The sequence below is a fragment of the Tenrec ecaudatus genome, chromosome 2 (assembly GCF_050624435.1).
Source record: "Tenrec ecaudatus isolate mTenEca1 chromosome 2, mTenEca1.hap1, whole genome shotgun sequence".
Classification (NCBI taxonomy): Eukaryota; Metazoa; Chordata; class Mammalia; order Afrosoricida; family Tenrecidae; genus Tenrec; species Tenrec ecaudatus.
In genome coordinates, this window is record NC_134531.1 from 75,676,705 (window position 1) to 75,691,208 (window position 14,504).

At 44.8% G+C, this 14,504-nt stretch overlaps 1 protein-coding gene across 1 annotated transcript in view; it reads right to left on the reverse strand.

Annotated features, from left to right (window-relative positions):
• ARSB (arylsulfatase B) overlaps positions 1 to 14,504 on the reverse strand; it is a 225,540-nt gene that overhangs the window by 69,455 nt on the left and 141,581 nt on the right. The gene's annotated exons all lie outside the window — the stretch shown is intronic.

Sequence of the window (14,504 nt, forward strand, 5' to 3'; positions counted from 1 at the left end):
ATAACAAAGAAACCTCACTAGAAAAGAAAGAAGAAAATACTAAAAACGAAAACAATTTTAAATGGACCACAGGGAGGCTAACAAATAGAGCCACAAATGTTCACCTAACCGCATCTGCAAAAATCCACTTTCCAATGCATTCTGCATGAGAGCAAGGCCATTCACAGCCTGGCTCCATGGCTAGAGGGGATTCACCAGGGGCTTAATGCACGTGGATTCCCCCTTCATTTAAAAAAACAACAAACAACTGAAAGGACTTTAAAATGGGTCAGAAAAGGAGATCAAGTGATATTATCTTTTGACCTAACTATATCTGCCATCACCGATTTCACAATGCTCTCTGATAACAAGGCTATTCACGGCCCTCGATCAGTACCAGAGGAGATGCACCAAAGGCTTAATCCATGTATGGATTCTGCAAATGGATTTTGGCCTCCCGTTGTCACCCTTCTGCAAACCAGATGTTCACAATGCAAGCTCTGAGGCCATTTCTTCTTTCAAATTTCAATTACATTATCTACAATCCTTGGATCACACAGGCTGGTCTGCGTCTTCCATGGGGATTAGCTGACGCCTCATTTAGATGGCTGCTTTTTTGAAAACAAGCCTTTAAGACCCCACACACTACAATTTTTGACAGCTGGGCACCATTTAGTTTCTTCACCACACTTTGCTATAGCACCCCTATATGTATATATATTTTACCTTGAGGTAGCTGATACCCCAGAGATATCTCTCTTTTGTTTTTTTCCACAATAGTCTTATTGCCGCATAATTTTCATATCATACAATTCAATAGTTCAGTCATTCAACCATATCACCTCCCCTCCCATCACCCACTCTCCACCCCTGCATCCCCTAACAACCCCTGTTATCATCACCATGCATCCACTCCTCATAGCACCCATATTTTAGTGATCTCTTCATGAGGTTGGGCATCAGGCAGGGCTATGTCATGAGAACTAATTGCTCTTATACTAGAGCTAGAGTGAAGTGTAAACCCCAAATCCATTCCTGCATCTACGGCTTACATATATCGCTGGTTCACCTTAGAGACGTCATTGTGTTTTTACGTTAGGGAACATTATTCATCATCTCCCTGAGGTATTTACTTCCACTGTCATCAAATTAATGCTGAGTCATAGCAACCCTATAAGGCATGGTAGGGTAGAACTTTTCTTGTGAGTCTCCACGCCTCTAAATCTTCATAGGAGTAGAAAGCTCATCCTTTCCCTTTGAGCTGAATGGTGGTTTTGAACTGCTGACCTTTCAGTTAGCAGCCCAATGCGTAACCACTATGAATTGATAGTGTTATCAGTTTAGCCAATGGATAGAATGTCAAACGCTGTTGAGAAGAGGAAATTATACAAATATATGCAAGCTATGAACTGCAATCCATGAACCGTTTGCTTGTACAGATTGAACGCTTCAGTGATTGGACAATATTTGCACAAGCAATGGGGGTTAGTGATAGGGCAAATCTTCCGAAAGTTCAGCAACTGCTTTTTGTTGTGTCACTATTCCAGATGTTTGGGTACAGTAATGAATGATAAGACAAAAATGTGTGCACTCTTGTGGCTGATCTTTTCATGGGGAGAGGGAGATAATTCTGTCAGATGATGTGTGGTCTGAGAAAAAGTAAGGAAGGATGGTAGATGGGATACTGGTGAGGAAGATGGCTACATCGTGACTTGAACAAGTACCTTGTCTACAAATGTTACTTTCGTGTCTTTTCCCTCCTCCCTGTGCTGACTTTGCTCAAAACTGTGTCTGAGGAGGCATCTAGGAAAGAGAGTCAAGGGAGATGCAAAGTGGATGGCATGCTCCTTTCAAGGGAGATCAATATGGCGGCCCAGGAAGTAAGTGGAAGAGATAGACACTTTTACTTACATTTCTAATTTGGAAATAAGGACAGGTCACAGAATAGCAAGGAAGTCTTCCAATGAGGATTTTTTTTCCAGTGATAATGTTTTAAAAGTATTAAGAATCACATATGCCAGAAACACAAGAGCAGCCCATGTATACCAGATGGAAAACTTGGAAGCAGGGGGTATAGTAATGCCCCCCAAAGCAATTAGGCACAGTCACCTCATACCTGGCAGAGAGTCTAGGGTAACGACAAGACGTCAAGAAACTGGTTCCTGATCAGTGGCACCATCAAATACAAAGAGACCACCCAGAGACTCTGTCTCTTGCCTTAGAACGATCTTCTCACAGCAACTCGGTCTATTTATCTGACAGGTATCCCTGCTGTCATATTTAGGATTATTCTAGTGACATCCAGAAATAATCCATCAATGCTGTTTGCTGAGAAAACCAACCAGTCTCTCCCCAGGATGAGTAAACAGAACAATAGCAACATGGGACATATGAAGATATGCTGTGTAAAGGTAGAGCTGAAGCATATATGAGAACAATTTACTGACGAAAAAGAGTCCACAATCAAATGGAATATCAGTGAAAGAAGAGTAAAAAGCTAAAGTGGTAAAAAAACAAAAATGTTTTTAAGAGTCCAAGGCTTATAAAAGGTGGTAAGGAAAGACCTTTTCCTGATGAAATACTCTTGGAAGCATTAAGAAGGCGCAAAATCAGCTCTGTACAAATTCAACTCATTGACGTAGAACCCACTTCAGAAAATGGGTTGCAGGGCCAAAGAGATGATGTACCAAATGACAGGCGGCTATCACAAGAACAATGACTCTCCAACACGTGTACATGGAAGTGCTACTCCTTTCAAAAAGCCAGAATAAACTTAAAAGAGATAAAAACTGTATGCATAGCAGAAGAAAACTTTCCTCAGCTGAAAAAACATGACTTGTGTAGTGATCACTATGTATTAGGAAAATCTGATGAAATAAATCCAAAATATACTAATGATTTAAAAAAATTATCAGTGCCAAAGATAGAACACTATACATATCCAGACGGAGATGGGAAAACTGGTTATCTCCAAAGCAAGGCAATTAGTCTGGATTGAGATGATCTTTCTTCGACAATACATGCCAGAGACCTTGAGCAATGTCTATAGAATTTTGAAAGAAAAAGTATGACCTTGGGATTATTTACCCAGAGGACTTGTCATGATGTGTGAAAGTAACAGTAACACATGCCCAAATATGCAAGGACGTGGGAAGCACATCACCCATGGCATGTCCATGGAAAAAGATCATTCAAAGCCAATTACAAAAAAGAAAAAGAAATACAAGAACATGTCTATTCAAGATAAAATTGGTTGCAGTACAAGGGAGCCGGCACTGAAGAGCACAGTAGTTGATGTGAAATGAAGTCTGTTCCTCACTGCTGGACCCGGGATACATTCCCAGGTAAATTGCCTTCGCAAAAGCCTTTGCTTCACACTCTACTTTTCAGTAAACTGATACTAAGACAGTGAGCATGAATGCGTAATTCAACAGGTGACATTGAGAATACCGGTAAAGTCAGTTAAAAAGGATGAGTCAGAATCAGCTCAAAGGCAGTGGGGTGGATTTGGAACGCCTATCACTTTCTGACAGGATAGTACACAAGAAATCGCAAAGGACCTACCTCTGGGGGAACAACAACAACAGACTAAATGTGCTCTATACCTCATTTGAAAAGAAACAGTTTTCTTTTTTTAAATTTTTTTATTTTTTCTTTTGAGAGTGAGTGGATTAGTGAGAGAGAGTGAGTGGTTGAATTAGTGAGTGAGAGAGTGAGTGAGTGAGAGAGTAAGTGAGTGAGAGAGTGAGTGGGTCGAAAAGAAACAGTTTTCAAGTGCATTGTTGAAATGCTGGAAAAATACACTTGAAAACTCTCAGATGAGGGACTGCCATCTCCAGCCAAGATGAAAACTAGGGGCTGGATTTACCCCTGTGTCATAAATAGACAACTGGACAAAATATAGAGAGCAACTGTTATATAGCATTTCAAAATAGACAAAATTAAAACACAATGTATTATTATATACCTCCTCCAAAAACCAAACTCCCTACATCAGGTCAATTCTGACTCGCGGTGGACCTTCTAGGGCGGGAGAGAACTGCCCTGAGGGGCTCCGAGACGGTAACTCAGCAGGAGTAGAAAGCAACATCTTTCTCCTTCCGAGCAGCTGGTGGTTTTGAATCGCTGACCTTGTGGTTAGCAGCTCAGCGAGCAACTACTATTCCACCCGAGATCCTCATACAGCTATTAGCACAGATACAATTTAAAAGACTGTCAATACCAAGTGTTGGTAGGAAAGTGTTATTACTGGAAATCTATACTCTGTAGTGAGAATGTAAACACTAAATAAAAGAGAAAAACTAAACATCTAAAGCCCAAACTCTGCTATGGACTCCTTTCAAGAAAACATTGGGAGTGTAAGCGTCTGGAAAGTAAGAGTTTTAAAAGGTATAAAACAGAAAATAATAACTAAGAGAGACCCAGTATACGCACAGATTTAAATCAAGCAGAATGACTTTAAGACCACTCCCACCCCCTGAGAAATAAAATGAGAAAAAATAGACTATTTTGATATGTCAAAATGTCCATGAAGCTTGATATAAGATCAAGCAAGTGTACATTGAGTATAACTAATAATATGAATTTATGTTGTAATGCAAAAAACAGTTGAGTACATAAAAATTTGGAAAAATTCAAGTTTGAGCCAATACACTGGTATACAGCACAAACCCAACAACTAAAGGCCACATTTTATTTTTAAGCACACATTGAACATTTTAAAGACCTGACTAGGTGTTAGGCTAAACAAACTTCAAAGTACTGGTTTCTTTCAGAGTATAGTCTCAGAACAAAATGTAATTAAGGTACAAATTAAGAACAAGAGTCATTTACTTGTAAATTTTAAAGCACATTTCTAAATAACTCAGAAGAAAAAATGTATTCACTGTGGAATGAAAATAAAAATATAGTATCACGGGATATTTCTAAAAGAATACCTATATTTAAATATATGGAACATACAAAATTATGGCAATATGTGTAACCGTAGAAGAAAACAGGAAAGACTAAAAATAAATGCACTGAATTTCTACTGACACGAGAAAAGAAACAGGAAAAAGAAATAATGAAGAGCAGAAGTTAGTAAACAGCAAACTTAGACAATAGAAAAAGCAAAGTCTAAAGTTGCTTTTTTGAAATCTAATAAATAAGCAAACCTCTTAAAATGTGAATCATGAAAAATAGAATGAACTAATATGTAACATTGAGACTTTAGTTTGAATCACATGAAATTGCTGCATTTGTAAATCAAAAAGTGTCAAAGGTTGGTGATTTCATATGTTTTCATTTAATAAAAGGTTATTGTGACCAAATCATATGTAAATAAATTGGAAAACGTAAAAGTCTAAACTTATAGATGTTAGACTCTAGTAAAAATGAGCAACTTCAGTAAAACCTAGAATTAAAAATAATTTACTCAGTAGCTAAAAATTACTACCACACAGAAAACACCAAGCCCAGATGATGGTGGTTTGGGGTCTACCAAACATTCAATGCCCAATCTCCATATTCAAAGAAAGTCTTCCATAAAAAAAGAGGGAATTCCTTCCAGCTCATTCTATGAAGTGCAGTGGGTGTGCATTGGGCTATTAACCCCAAGGTCAGCCATTCAAAACCACCAGGCGCTCCTTGGGGGACAAAAGAGGAGGCTTTCTATTCCCATAAGCAGCTACAGTCTCAGAAACCACACAGGGCCGCTGTGCAGCAGAATCAGACTCCATGGCAGTGAGTTTGTTATTTTAGCTTATTTCATGAAACTAGCACAATCTTGACAAAGACAGTAAAGAGGAGCTAGCTGGTGGGTTCAAACTGCTAACCTTGCGGTTCACAGCCCAAGGCATAATACCACGACACCACTGGGGCTCCTAAACATGCTACAGTTTTGTTGTTTTTTTTAAACAGCAGCACGCCACATTTAAAAAGGTGTAGCACCAGTTAGGAAAACATCGTCTGAGAGGTGGGAGCTGTTGGCAAATTAACATAGAAGGGGCATGTTCTTTGAATAAAAATCAGGCATACGTGTGTGTCAAAGAGTTGGTGGAGGGGGACGGAGAAGAAGAGAGGCGGGAGAGAGACAGGAGAGAGGAACAGAGGAGCTCAGGGGAGAGGAGCTCTGGGGGGCAGTGGGTGTGCATGAAAGACTAGGAAAGCAAAACGCACTCCAAAGTAGGGAAGGGGGATTGGAGTGATTTTTACCTTTCACTGCCTATATTCTCAGATTTTCGACTGCCATGAATTAATTACCTTCACCATATTAGGCAACCTCGATCACTATCCACCTCATATTTTTATCCCATTAAACGTTCATCCCATAAAATTTTGTGAGATTTCCCTGCAAAATTTTAAGTAAGAAAGTAAGGAACTGGTCTAGACACCCGACCCTGAACCCCGCCCAAACCCTCAGCAGTCCGTGTACAAAGTGGGCTTCACTGTGGCGGCGGGGTAGCCAGAGCTGCTGGTCTGAAAAGAACTATTTGGAGGGTGGTCTGTTTTATGTTGAGTGTCAACCTCAGGGGGGACCTTTTTAATCAACTACAATTGGCAGGTTACTCTTTGAACCCGGGGGCTGCAGTCCCTACACTCCACCAGAATTAAGGAAAGGCCAGCAAATACGTGCATGGTCAGCTGGAAATGAGAGGGCTTGACATCGTCAGAGGCCTGGGCACAAAAGAAAAGCTGAGGGGTAAATGGCGTTATGGGCAAGTAACCAAATGGGGGTGCACAGAAGGGACTTCAGAGGCAGCTGGGCCTTCTCAAAGGCCTTTCCTTACTCCCAGGGGCTGGGCCAGACCAAGCCCTGCCTCTTCAAGTCAGGTTCTGTTGTCTGGCCTTGGGAAGCCTTTTATAAAAAAAGTGGTTTGTCCTTAGTCCTTCAAACACAAAATTGGGGCCGTGGGATTTGTCGTCTCTGAGTCGTCTAGGCCTGGGGTGAGGATTAATTAGTGTTTTTAAAGTGCTGTGGATTTGGTTTGGTTTATTTATTTTCTCAGGATGAAAGCCAATATGCCAGAACCAAGTGTTAATAGGAAAAGCTGGATGTGTTACTTGAGATGCGCTGTGTGAAGGTGAAGTGGGGCGGATGGGCTACGGGGCTTGTGGGACCGCCTTTGGCACCAACACAGCCACATTTCCAAACAAGCTGCAGTGCTCTCAGCGTGGAGGAGGTGGAATGAAAGCTTTTGAAAATTCAAAGGAGAAACATTGTCTCGGTTTGGGCTCTGTTGTGGAGAGCATGCGCCCGACCCACACCAAGGAAGTTTGATGAACAGCTGCAGACAGAGACTGGCAGCTAGAGATGACACACATGTCTGCTAATTTGGGTGAGACACTGTAGCATGAGCTCTTGTTTGATAAGAAGAGACAGAACCTGTAAGCAAGTTTATCAGGGCTGACCCTGCCATACACCAATTCTCAGACCCTTCCAGGATGCCAACAGCAAGCCTGTCATCCTTTTTCCATAGATCGTCACGGCTTTTGTTCTTCCTGCTGATGGAAATAATGCAATGATCCCTAAAAATGAAAACTGCAGAAATGTGCAAAGTAGAAAGCATAGCTTCCGCCCCCTCTCCCCCCCCCTCCCAGCCCTATGATGGCAAGAGCCAGAGTGTAATATAGCTGTCAAGTGCTGTTTGGACATATTTACCAGAGACTGGTATGATGATCCCCAGTTTACAGGGGATAAAACAAACAGCCCAGAGAAGTGGCTCACCAGCACCCACGTAGTAGATCAAAGCTGGTATTCCAGCCCACGTCTTTCTGGCTCCTCGTGACTGCAGGTCCGGTAGGGCTACACTGACCCAATCCCACACCCTGCTTCCTTCTCCGTCTGCAGCCCTCGGATGGAATTATGCTTAGGCCCTGACCGGGTGTCCATAACTAGCTTATAAACAGAAGTCATTATCATTCCCTACAGTCAGACTCTGCATGAAGCCAGCAAGGCGAGGGTCACTACTAAACCCCCTTTTCCTCAACTCCATTAAATGCATAACGCCCCTTCAACCTGACATGGCTTAGGTGAGCTCATTGAAACTGTAGGGGCTCTCGTGGTGCAGTAGTTACGTGTTGGGCTGTGAACCACAAGGTCAGCCGCTCTAAACCAACAGCTGCTACTAGGGAGAAAGAAGGGGCTTTCTACTCCCGTAAAGTGCTACAGTCTGGGAAACCCACAGGGCAGTTCTACCCTGTCCTCTCAGGTTGCTATGAGTTGGCATCAATTTGATGACAGTGAGAGTTTTGTTGTAGCTAAGATCTAGGTGTGCTCTTCCTGTGGAACAAGCATAGAACAGAAAGCAAATAGACCCCTAAAATCAGTAGGACTTGACTCGTGGGTAAACCCCAGACCTGGAGAGTCCTGACTTTCAGTTCTGCTGAGAGCTGTATGTGACCCAGTACCCCCATTTCTTCATCTGGATATTATGGTGAGGGTGGGCAGAGGGTGCTGATTGACAAGGAGCTGTCTAACCTCTGGTCTTTTAGGAAGTAATGGTGAGCATCTTGCTGCGGGTGAACTAGCTGCACCCTCCTAACTCCATTGGCTCTGCTCAATATCTAACTTTAGATGCCACTTCTGTGATCGCTCCCACCTGTCCACAGGAACAAATGAAAGTACTTTGAAAACAATGCATGACGTTGTCATTGCTCTTGCTAGATTTATTTTCATTACATGAGCTGATGATACACATGAATCCACGAACTTAACTATGAATCCACGAGCATACTTTGTGAAGTTGGTGTAGTGGTTACTGCACGGGGTTGCCATCTGCACGGTCGGCATCAAAACCACCAGCAGCTCCGAAGGAGCAAGACTGGGTTTTCCACCCCCATAAACAGTTACTGTCTCAGAAACCCGCAGGGGCGGCTATGCATCAGCAGTGACTCCACGGTAGTGAGTTTGAGAGCATGAATTTAATTGGTATTCAGCAATCTCTTCTACCTAACGCACGGAGAGTGCTAACAGATGATACTGTGCCCTCCCTGAGCATAAGGCTCTGGATGGTGGAACATACACAAATATTCATAGTTGTAATGCAAAGCGGTCAGAGGTCAGTGCCCTCAAACGCTCCAGAGAAGCTCCAAGGACTCACACTGGGTGCAAGCAGAGAAGACTTCATGGAGGAGGGAGCATGGATGCAAACATGCCTCTGAAGAGGGAGAAGGAAAACAGAGTGGCTGAAGGAGGACACACAACAGAGACAAAAGGTCATTTCAGCTGGAAGATGGTGGTGATGGCAGGCTGGCCGGGGGACTTGCACTTGGTTCTGTGCATAGCTGGGAACCACCAATGGCCCGTAAGCAGGGAGGGGAGAAGTTTTGCCGATGCTCTCATCCAGACCAGTGTCTAACACAATTTACCATCGACTTGATCACCAGAACCTAGAACCGTGCCTGGCGCATCATGAGCAGTCAGTATTTACGGACTACATCATCTGGAAAGAGTGACCTCGCAGGGGAAATGGGCTCGGCTGTTGCTCTAAAGAGGAAGCAAGGAGTAGCTCAGAGCATTCCAACCTGTCTGACTCTCGATCTCAAGATTTGGCAGTTTTGCCACAGCAAATGCCTGTGAGAGAGGCGAGGGAGGGAAGGCTGCTCCTTCACCCTATAATCAAGAGCAGAAATAACATCTCATTACAACCTCTGAAGAGAAGAGACCGTTTAAATGCAATAGTAACAAAGCCGTAGAGAATCACTTTGAAGACAGGGCCTTTGGTGGTGTGGAAAATGCTAACATCTGTCAGGGCCCTGCATCTATAATCAAGCATCTACTCAGAGAACTGCAGTGTTGGTGTGTGTGAGTACATGGTAAGCACACATGTATACACTGCCCAGTTGCAAGCACACAGAACGCTGCTGGTCCTCGGAAGGCTGTGTCTGGTGGCAAAAAGGGAACTGTGGACTCAGACAGGGTAGGATCATGAGCCCAGAACAGCCGAGATCAATCCTAGGCTCACGGGATGGTGCCTATATTTTCCCTAAAGTAACATAAAGTGCTAGAAATAATTTCTCCTCATGGTCTGAGGGGAAACCAGGGAGTCTGAAGCTGGAGTCCTCCCAGAACCACAGGGGAAAGATAAGATTTCCGGCCTGGTTAACAACTGTGACAGGTAGATAACCCAACCTTGCTTGCTCAAAGCCAAGAGGGCTTGAAGCGCTTCCTGATGAAGATCCAAGACTGTGGCCTTCAGAACAGATTGCAGTTCAATGCAAACAAAACAAAAAACCTTCACAACCGAACCCACCGAAGACATCATGATAAACAGATAAATGGATACATTTTGATGTTGTCAAGGGTTTCATTTTATTAGGATCCACACTCCACACTCAAGGAAGCAACCAGCCATCAAGAAATCAAAATGATACATCACATTGGGCAAATCTGCTCACAAGACCTCTTTAAAGCGTTGAAGGGCAAAGAGTCACTTTGGGACCTGTCACACCAATCTCCTCTGAGGCTGATGTTGTGAGGGCCATCGAGTCGGTTCTGACCCACAGCGACCTTATGCACAACAGAATGAAACACTGCCCGGTCCTGTGTCATTCGCACAATTGTTTCTAAGCCCGAGCCCACTACGTGAAAGCTAGGTATTGAATAAGGAAAATGGGAGAATAATCGATATATTTGAATTACGGTGCTGATGAAAACTATTGAAAGAAATATTGAATGGGCTGCCAGAAGAAGCAGCCAATGTCTTGGAGGAAGTCCAGCCAGAATACTCCTTAGAACGGAAGATGGCAACACTTCACCGCATGTACTTTGGAGATGTTCCCAGGAAAGACCAGTCTCTGAAGAAGGGCAGCCTGCTTGGTCGGGAGCGGTGGACGGACACAGAGGCTGCACGCTGGCTCAAACAGCAAGCTGAGCGCGGTGCCGCACTGGGCAAGATTGTCTTCAGCTGCCCGTTGGCTCTGCGTCCAAACCAACTCTCGGACACCTAACACTCACCCTCTGTGCCCAACGTGAGACGGTGGCCACGCCTCACCAGGTGGGCTCTGCCCGGCTCTATCACCTCAATAGCACGCCTCCCGAGCCCTCAGCTTCTCACAGGTTTCCTTACTGCCCAGCCTGGACCCCTGGAGAAAGACTTTTTATTTTTCTTTCAGGAACTGACTTTAAATTATTTCAGCAAAGGGTGCATTTCACACGGCATCGGGAAGTAATTCTTAAGATCTATTCTTACAAGGGAAGGGCGGGGGAGTATGAGCTGAACAGAAACAAAAACACTTCCAAGGTTTGTGAACAAAGGCTCAGAACAAAGCGTCCAGCGACGGAGTGAAAATGTCCGCGAAGCCCGCAGGAGAGCAGCAGCCCACGCGCTTGCAGCGTGGTTTCGAACGCTGGAAGGGACAGCAAGCCCAAACCAGACCAACAGTCCTGGAGTCCATTCCGACTGCCAGTGACCTTGTAGAGCAGATGACCCAAGATGCCCAAGGCCGTGCATCTTTACAGAAGCACGATGCCTCCGTTTCCTCCCACAGAATGGCGGGAGGGTTCAAACCTTTCGGTCAGCAGCGGAATACTTTAACCGCTGTGCCGCCAGGGCTGCCTGATGGGGAGATAGAAACCTCCACCCACTGCCATCAAGGTGATGCCAACTCACAGTGGCCCTCTCCTGGGTTCCTGAGACGCCAAATGTTTCCGGGAGCAGACGGTCTGATGGGCTTGAACGTTCGAGTTTATAGTTCAGAGGCTAGCCAGCGTCACCATCAAAGCTCTGAGGCACAGGCAGCCAGTGAAGGACAGACCAAGGTGAGAGAGACCTGTGCTCGGGGACCAAATGCAGAGGGGATGGTAAGACGAGGTGACACGCTGCACAAAGAGGGGAAGTCAGGCGAAGGGGACACCAGAGTCGGGGATTTATATATACCAGGGTTTTGAAGAAAATTCTATGGTCTTCTAAGTCAATTTCCCCCCACACTTACTTTTTGAAACATATATATATTTGCCTCCCAGGAAGGTCTGGGGGCAAGGGAGGAAGGCGGGTAGGACAGGCCACATCGCCTCTTCTGGCTGATGTGTTCAATGCTGCGGGGCAGCAAGGGCGGGTACTTACAAGCTGGATAAAGCTGGTTTTAAGCAGCTCTATATGATAATGCCAATGACAGATGGAAAGTGGTTTGTGACAATGAAATCATCTTCATTTTAATGTACAATAAAATGACATCTGGGTACTCTGGGGCTCAGGAAACCATAGAGACATTATAGTAATGTCTTTACAACATGGTCCGTTCCTCTCTCATTCATTCAGCACATGTCACTGAGAACTAACCACGATGGTGGCCGGCCCTGCGCCGTGTGCTGGGTTAGAACAATGAATAAGCATACCGAGGCCTGTCTGCACAGTTTCTACACTTCACTGAGATCACTGTGGGGTGACAGAGCCCTCGGTCTATGACATCTGTCTTGTGTGAATCAGACATTTGAGTCAGCCTTTTGGGGGTATCCTTTATTCAAGTTATAACCTACAAAGAGTATATGACCATGTAAATAACCCCAACTTCACATCCCCAGAGGAAGGCTGTCTGGGGGTATCCTTTAACCTTAGAGTAATAAAATGGCGGGCAATCGCTGCTAAAAACCAAGCGGCCAGCTTCTAGAAACCCTGGGCTTACTTAGGAAGCACAGGGCCTGCCCTAGGAAGCATCCTAAACCTACGCCTATGATTTGTGATCTGGGAGCCCCTGGCGCACCACTCCCAAGAACATCCCCTGAAGGAGAGAGAGCGCAGGCAGAAAAGCAGATTAAAGTCAGACACTCTTGAATAGGACTCACGGAGGTCAGCAGAAAGTAGCATCAACAATGTCAGATCAGAATTCAAGTTGATTTCCTGTTCATAATGTTTCCAGTAGTATTTCTCTATTTGCCACCATGCCGATGGCTGTCACTGCTGGTTAAGGAGTGTATCCGTCCTAACAGGGCAAATGAGGAGAGAAACCAAGGGAGCAGCTTGGCTCCTTGGAAGTCCTATTGATACAAAGATCTACAGACCAGTGGAGTCAGCGAGTAACTCAGGGATTCATTTAATTCACTATCTTCACCTCTCCACGACGTGGCCGCAGAGAGATGGAGGTAGAATATTTCCCTCTGCTCCCAGACACGGGTGCCCTGGTGGAACAGGTTGGGCATTGGGCCCAGATCTGAAAGGCGAGCAGTTCAAAACCACCAGCAGCTTCTCAGGAGAAAGGCGGGGCTTTCTACTCCCGTAAAGAGTTATAGTCTCGGAAATCCTCAAGGGCAGTTCTACCCTGTAGAGTCCTGTAGAGTCACTATGAGTCAGAATTGACTCTCAGTACAAACACTCTGGGTCGCACCAGACTTAGAAACGCAAGGAACATTCCTGTTATAACACTAACTACATGGTTGGTCCTCTAAATGGACTGTTTTCAAATTCCATGAAAGCTTCCAAAGCGTATCATTGGGTATGTGCTAACTGCAAAGCGGGCAGTTCAGCCCCACCAGCCGCTCTACAGGAGAAACATGACTGTTTGCTTCCTCGGAAACCTGCTGAGTCAGAACGGACTCGATGACACGGAGGTCTGCAGATTTTGTAGTCTAACAATATGATTTCCAGGCTTGGTTCTCTCATAAATACATATTGTTTTATAAACCAGCCAACCAACCAACCAACCAACCAACCAACCCACTGCCATTTCGCCAATTCCAACTCACAAGGACCACATAAGGCAGCGCAGACCTGCTCTGTGGGGTTTCTGAGATGATAAATCTGTATAGGAGCAGGCAGCTTCATGTTTCTCCCACAGTGTGGCTTGTCAGTTTGAACTGCCTACCTTGCACATAGTAGCCCAAGGCATAACCCACTGCGTCACAAGGGCTAGAATTAACTCCCTTCCACAAATGAAGTTCATAGGAAGCTCCGATAGCATCGTCTTCAAAGGAAAGGTCTCTCAGCATGCTCTGGCTGTCTCTACCTCTGCCTCACTGCGGACGAGAGTGGAAATAGCACCACAAAGACCTAAGGTGAAAACACCCACGGGCTGCCCATGCATGATGGGGACAGTGGCACTTTGCTCTCACAGACAGAAGAGATAGCCATTGCTGTGGACTGATAGTAAATGCGTGCGTGTGTGAGTGTGTGCGTATCCCAATGGCTTTGTTCCTCTAGAATCCAAACTAAGACATAACCCGGGGACCCAGCAGGTGGTAGGTAGCACCAAGCCAGGCCAACCAATGGTTGTGAAGACTCACTCAATTTGGCACTTGAGCCTGACTTATTTGACCAGGAATTCTCTAGAAGAGGGCCATGATGTTCTTCAATGAGAACAGGGCAACAACAAGTGACGTCTCAGAGACCCCATAGTTTCTTCGGTTTCACAGAGAGCAAAATGACTAGAAATGGTAATCACCTCTGCTGATTTATAACCCGGTGCTCCTCCTGCGGCATGCCGCTCTCTGTGGCGCTGAAGCCACAGTGAGATTAGTGGAACAAGGGCCGGGGAGGACCGTTTGCCTTTATCAACTCAAACGATGAAAGAGAACACGAGGACGGAGATGCATTAGGTAATAAAACTGT